A 6,692-nucleotide genomic window follows, 5' to 3' on the forward strand; every position below is an offset into this window, starting at 1 on the left:
ATTATTTCCCATGGATACCTCTCACTGATGCTGGTATGACATATGTGATCCTTTCAACAATCTTTGAGGGCAAGAGAGGCAGAGGTCATCAACCCTATTTAACATGAGAAAACTGAGGCCCTGAAAAGTTAAATCATTGCCCTGCAAAGCTTTCAGGGGAACCTTTATTCTTAGTCGCATGCTCTTTCGACCACATCATGAGAACTTCATCTAGATTCTCTCTTACTAATCACTAGGTTGTTGTTACTCATTCCAGTCATGTCTGATTTGGGGGTGATCCCATTTGAGGTTTTCTTGGCAGGGATACTGGAGCGGTCGGCCATTTCCTTCTCTGGCTCATTTACAGATGAGGAAACTGAGGCAAACACAGTAAAGTGACTTGTCTAGAGTCACAAATCTAGGGCGTATCTGAGGCCAGATCTGAATTCGGGAAGAGGGGTCTTCCTTACTCCAGGCCTGGCCCCATGTTCATTACAATGCCATGTAGCTGCTCTTTATCTTGATCACCCCATATTTTATACCTATCCTGTGATGCTCAAGAGCAACTGAACATTTGATTAGCATCTTCTCAACTCCTTTCTCTAAGTAGCAAATGGAAATATTGAATTGTATTGAACTCAGAATGGATCCCTGAGGGGCCTGCTCGACACCTCCACCCAATCTCCCATTGAACCATTAGTAAACAACTCCTTGTAATCAATTTATTTTAACTAGTTGTATATGTAAACGATCTATATTATGGCAATTCTAGCTAATCCATGATCATGTCCTCCACTACCTAATATTCCTTTCTATTAAAAAAAAATGTCCAACAAGGAATGAAATGTGGTTTTGCATAATTCCTTTCTGACAGACCCGAGTTACCTCTTGCCCTTCCACTTGATTTTGGGGAGGTCTAAACATCACCACTAACAGCTCTGTACATGTCCCCACCTCTTCCTAGTATCGAGCTAGTAAACCAGGGAAACTTACTTACTGGTTGGTCTCTAGTGTCATGTGGTCTTATCCACTGGTGTTCCACCCTTTCTTGCATCAGGTACCCACCATAACCTGCTGTTGCCTCTTCCCCAGTAGCACATAGAAATAGAATGACATTGCTGAGATAGTACCACGTGATGTGACCTTGTAACTTCTATCGCTTAGCTGTCTTTCTTCACAATCTGTTCTATCGGTATCTCAAACCCAGTGTGTCTGGAAAAGAATTCATTCTCTTTCCTCCTAAGTCCATCCTTTTGCCTCATTAGCCTGCTTTTGGCCAGGGTGCGACCATTCTACTAACCATCCTTGACTCTTTTCTCTCCTTTAGTCCCAAATCCTCTCATTGTCAAGTCTTAGATATTTTTCTCTTCTTACATCCATTCCATTATCCACTCACAGCTTCTACCCAAATTGAGGTCCTTCCCCCCTTTACACTTGGGTTCCCACCTGGTCTTCCTGCTTCCAATTTCTCCTATATCCAATCTATCCTCTACCTGGCTGCCAAATTGATAGTCCCAAAGCATATATCACTCCTCTGCTCAAAAACCTTCAGTGACTCCCCATAGCCTCCAGACTCTCCACATCTAATGGCTATTCAAAGCTCTGACCGGTCTGGCTCCCATACCCCTTTCCAGACTTATTTCATATTGCTCCCTTTCACGTCAAGTTGGTCCGTTTGCCCTTTTGATGACATGTTCTTCATATACACCATTCCTTTTCCTGTTGCCGTGGCTTTGAATGGGAGATCCCACATGGCTTGAATGTCACTTTCTTTCAGTTAGACCTCTCCTGACCCCCTCCTAAAATGAGTAGTCACTTTTCTGTTAATATGTCCAACTCTTCCCTAGTGGAACATAAGCTCTTTGAGGGTATGGATTGCTTTTTGGTTTGTCTTTGAAGCCCATTCGCTAGCTCCTATGGGTTATCATCTACACAACTCTAAAAAAAATCTGTCTCCTTCTTAAGGAAGGGCCAGCCCCAAACTCCTTTTGCCACTGCATCAGATTGTACTGTCAGCCATCTTTATGCTTGCAGCCACATTTGTAATCACTTGTAACTAAAAGTCACATAACAGACTATGAGCACTGTGAAGCTTGGTGTGTGATAGTTCTCCAGCTCATACTGCCATTTCATGGGCTCTGGTGGCTCCGGGCTTTATGTGACAAAGCCTGACCTAGTCAGGATTTGAATCCGGGTTCTGCTATTTTTAAACTGTGTAAATTGGGCAAGTCACCTCTACCAAAGGACAATCTTGGATTCATTGCCTTCCAACTTCCCTTTGCGAGCTAAATCTCTGATTGGAACATGATTTCTGTTTTCTCTCATTTAAAGTTCTTAGAGTAGTCCCCAAGAAGCCCTTCCTACTCAAAGCTTCTCACTGTAGAATGTTGAGACTGGGAAAGGACTTGTAGGGGTCTGAGCCAACCCTCCCATTTTCACAGAGGAGGAATGTGAGTCTCAGAGAAGGAAATTGCCTTGACTGACGTCACAGAGCTGGCTTGCGAGCCCCGGTCTCCTGACTGCCAGTCTGACATACTTTGCCAAACTTTGATTCAAATCCGAGCTGGAATGAAGGTTTCAGCAAAGTCAAGAAACCAATATGGTCTTTGGTTCAGATTTAAATAGAAAATCTCCAATCTGGGTTTGGGTTAATTTTCTGTTAGAAACAGTAAGACTTTTTGATTCAAAGGCCCGAGTCAAAACCTTTAAAACATTGTTAAGCAATGCAGAAGAATCAGGTACATGTGAGTGAGAATAAATTAATATCCTTCTTAGCCCAGGGTAATGAGGAGAACAATTGACAATGGGTCAAGAGTGCTGCCGGTTCCTTGCTCTGTTAGAATTGCCACTGTCATCTTGGAACACCTCAATGATTCTCTGTGATCATCAATTTGCTCATCTGTAAAAAGGGATTAACACCTACCAGATAAAGCAACATGACCAAGATATCACGGAGACACGAGTACTTATTGAATTTATAGCCAATTCATGATTTTGGAATGAATGCAAATTCTAGAAATATTCAACTTTATGGAGATGGAAGAATTACGTTTTCTGTTAAATAAAATAAATAGAGAAAATCATTTTAAGGATATGTCATAGTTTTTACTTTTACAGAAGTATTTAGAACATTCAACCAACTGGAATCATCATAAGATTTTACCAGACCAAGCTCAAACTGTTGCCCAAACCACAATTCTCATTTCCAAAACACAATTCTTCTGCTCTGTGCCTGGTTCTTGTCTAGCAGATAGCAGCAGTCATACGGCAAGGCTCTGGCTTCTCCACATATGCCTCTTATCTTTTTTTTGTTGCTTTGCTTTTAATACATCAAATCAGCCAAATAGATATTTGTCTTCAACTCAATTAATTACAGTAGAATCAATTCTTAATATGAACTACTTAGCTTCTCTGGATTCTTTTTCCCTCAAACAAGAACAACAGTGGTTTCTTTTTAGTTACTAGTTGTCCAAAGTCCACATCAGCAACTCTTCACCCTTACCACCTCCCCACCCCACTCCATTAGCTATAATGAATTTCCATTTTAAACCTCTTATTGTAGAACCGGTTAGAGTCGCAATGAATGCTGGATCCCTTTTTGCTTTTCTTATCCTGAGTTGTAACTAGAGCAGGGTAACTGGGATTCATTTTTTTTTTTTGACTCATCCACAGTTGTAACTGGAGTAGAGGAAATGGAACCCCTTCTCTAGGACACTGATAATGCTTGTATTCTTTTCATAGGCTGAAACCACTGAGCTTAGAACCTAATGAGCAAGTATAGCTAAATTACCTATGAGGTAAGAGGTTCTTTTTCCTGCTCCTCCTGGCCCGCTCCTTACCTGCTCCTTCCATTGGTAACGTCCTTCCCAACAGAAGACGGAGTGTCCTGGAGTCTCTGTTGTCCTCCCACACCCTGGTGTTTCTGAGTCTCTCTGCCTCTCCCGGCCTTGTGCGATATTTCTAAGGTTTCCCCCACCCACCTCTCATTAGTCTCAACAAATTGATTCGAGGGCATCTCTTGTGTTGTCTGCTCCAGACAGCAGAATTGTTAAAGCCAGAACGAAGTGTACTTTGAAGGCAAGGGCAACAATGCCTTTTGTGAAGAACGTGAAGTTGACAAAAAGATACAAGATGATTTGAGCTCTTCAAGTGAAACATTTGCTGTGAAATGTTTGCCAGGTACACTTAGGCACTGTTGGTAGAGTTGTGAAATGGTCCAAATGTTCTTGAAAACAATTTGAAGTTATCTTAGAAAATTCACTGAAATGAATATACCCTTTGATTCAACGATTCTGCTGTTGCCATAGAGGTCAAAGACAGAGAAACGCTTTACAGACACAACAGTATTTATAATGGCATTTTTTTTTGTAGCAGGAGTTGCATGCTCGACTTGTGGTGCATGAATGTAATAAAATGTTACCTCCATGAAGGGATGGCAAATATGAGCAATTCTGAGAAATTTAGGAAGCCGCACATGAACCGACGTGTCCTGAACCAAGCAGAACTGTGAAGAACATTTGATTTGGGGATCAGATAATGTAAAAGAAAAAAAAATACTGAAGGAAATTAGAATTCAATCAATACAGAGATCTGTCAGGAATTTAAGTCATACTTGATTGTGAGAAAATTGAAAATGAGAAGGGTTAAGTGACTTGCCCCCTCTCGCGGGGCTAAGAAGTGACAGAGGCAGGATTTTTCCATGTTTACAAGGCCAATGGTCTATATGCTACACCAGCTAGGCTCCTGGAGGATTATTTCATTTTTGTCTTTGTGGCCCAGTCCCTAGTGTAAATGTTAGTAGACATTTAATAGATCCTCATTGTATTGAATTGATCAACCATGCCAATAGAAATAGACCAATAGCCTGCAAAATTCAGATCAGAGACTCGAATGACGCCAACTCAACAATTGGAGCTGAAGTTTCCTCTCGCTTAATAGCCACAGCCAATATGACATCAGGAATGGAACGTGAGAACTCTGTCCCATCGTTCTGTTAGGGGGCGATCTGTGACATTGGAAGGGGACAGCAATAGAAAAGAGCAGAATCAATGGAAGCATGTTTTGTTCTGTGTTGCTTTTTAAGAAAAGAAATGATTGCAAGGTGGGTCGAAGACTTGGTGCGGTTGGATGCTTTTGTTTAGGGAAGAGAGATGGCGTTGTGGTGACTTGAGGTAGAAAGCAACAGCCGGCTTTTTTCCCTGGCATGAGAACTGAGCCGTTTCCCTTCTCCAAGGAAAGAGAAAAAATATTGGGATTGAAAGGCTCCCTCGAAGGACCCATGTGTGTTTCCCAGCTGATGTGTCCATCAAGCAAGCCTGTTGTTTCCGGAAGGTATATGCCAGTGACATTGATTATATTACCAGATTATCCCATGATTAAGGCCATTAACAATCCACTCTTGAGTAGTCAACATAACAATGTTTAGTTGCCTTGCAGTAACAATTAAGAACTGCAGCAATTTACGGTAATTGGGTACTAGCTGAAAAAAGAGTCCTCTGCATGAAGGGAACTTTAAAAGCCTTCTTTCTGATGGTTAGGGACGACTGTTAACAGAGTCATTTTTCCCTGAATTACAAAGAAAATTATTGCACTTTTAATTTGCTCATTATTGCCAACATAGAAACAACAAATGGACCTTGTTTCCGGTTTGCCCCTGCAGCTTTAGACACATTTCTTAACCCCTGTGGTCTTGTCTCAGCCTATGGAAAGCCAGAGATGGTGGGGAATCATTCAAGCTCTCAGAGTGCTTTGGGATCTTGGGAGAAAAGGGGAAGTAGAACAGATTTTGTGTGTGTGTGTGTGTGTGTGTGTGTGTGTGTGTGTGTGTGTGTGTGTATTGGTGACCAGATCTATGATTTCATCAGTATAGGGAAGCCCTAGTCTACCATTTCAAACTATAGCCAAAAGCTGTGTTAGGGAGCTGCCTGTAGCCTTTACAGAGGAAGTGACCTGCCCAGGGTCATATGGCTAGTGCATGTGTTGGGGCAGGACTTAATCCCCAGGCTTCCTTGTTAGGAGTCTGGCTCTTTAGTCACGATATGATGCTGCTTCTTAGGAATGCAGATATATAATGTAGAGAAGGCTTTGGCAATATAGAACAAGAGGCATATTTTGACCTTAGACTGTATCATATGGCTGTACATAATCACCAAATTTCTACAGTGCTTTCAAGTTTCCAAAGCACCTTACATGCATTATCTAAGCTGCATCATTCTCTGGGGACAGAGCTGTAACTAGGGTAGAGTTATAAGGGCTTTGTCCCAGAGTCAGGACATTTAGAAGCTGCTGAAAGTCCTTATTTTCTTCACAGATAGAAACAACTGAGCTGAGCTTAGTTCACAAGAATGATTAGTGAAAATGGGAAGCCCTTCTAGTGCTGGTCCTGCCCTGTCGATGGCCTCCCCAGTGCTGGTAGCTCTAGGAGTCTTAGCATCCTCACCGTAGTAAGCGTTTTGGGGTCTCTTTTCTGAAAGGCCTCCTGCTGTTCTCCACCTTAAGTGAAACTGTCCTAAAATGCCCATTGGAAGCTACCTTTGTGGCTGGGTGTCTCAGGAGTGTTTTGTGATGCTTGCTTTGCGTGCTAGAGTTGCTAGCTGGGTTCTGCCTCTGAAGTTGGTATTGCCCCACTATGCAGAGAGAAGAACTAAAGCTCAAGAAAGTCACATCAATTGCTCTCAATCACCCAGCTATTCAATAACACAGGTCAGATTTGA

The 6,692-nt window shown here is 42.1% G+C and overlaps 1 protein-coding gene across 1 annotated transcript in view; it reads right to left on the reverse strand.

Moving 5' to 3' along the window:
- The window catches only part of LOC141549130 (uncharacterized), a 38,758-nt gene extending 34,842 nt beyond the window's left edge, over nt 1-3,916 (reverse strand). Inside the window, exon 1 of the mRNA XM_074278486.1 lies at nt 3,819-3,916. The gene's annotated coding sequence lies outside the window, so the exon portion shown is untranslated. The remainder of the gene's footprint in view (nt 1-3,818) is intronic.
- Nucleotides 3,917-6,692: the final 2,776 nt, after the last annotated feature.

This window comes from Sminthopsis crassicaudata, chromosome X (assembly GCF_048593235.1).
Source record: "Sminthopsis crassicaudata isolate SCR6 chromosome X, ASM4859323v1, whole genome shotgun sequence".
Lineage (NCBI taxonomy): Eukaryota > Metazoa > Chordata > Mammalia > Dasyuromorphia > Dasyuridae > Sminthopsis > Sminthopsis crassicaudata.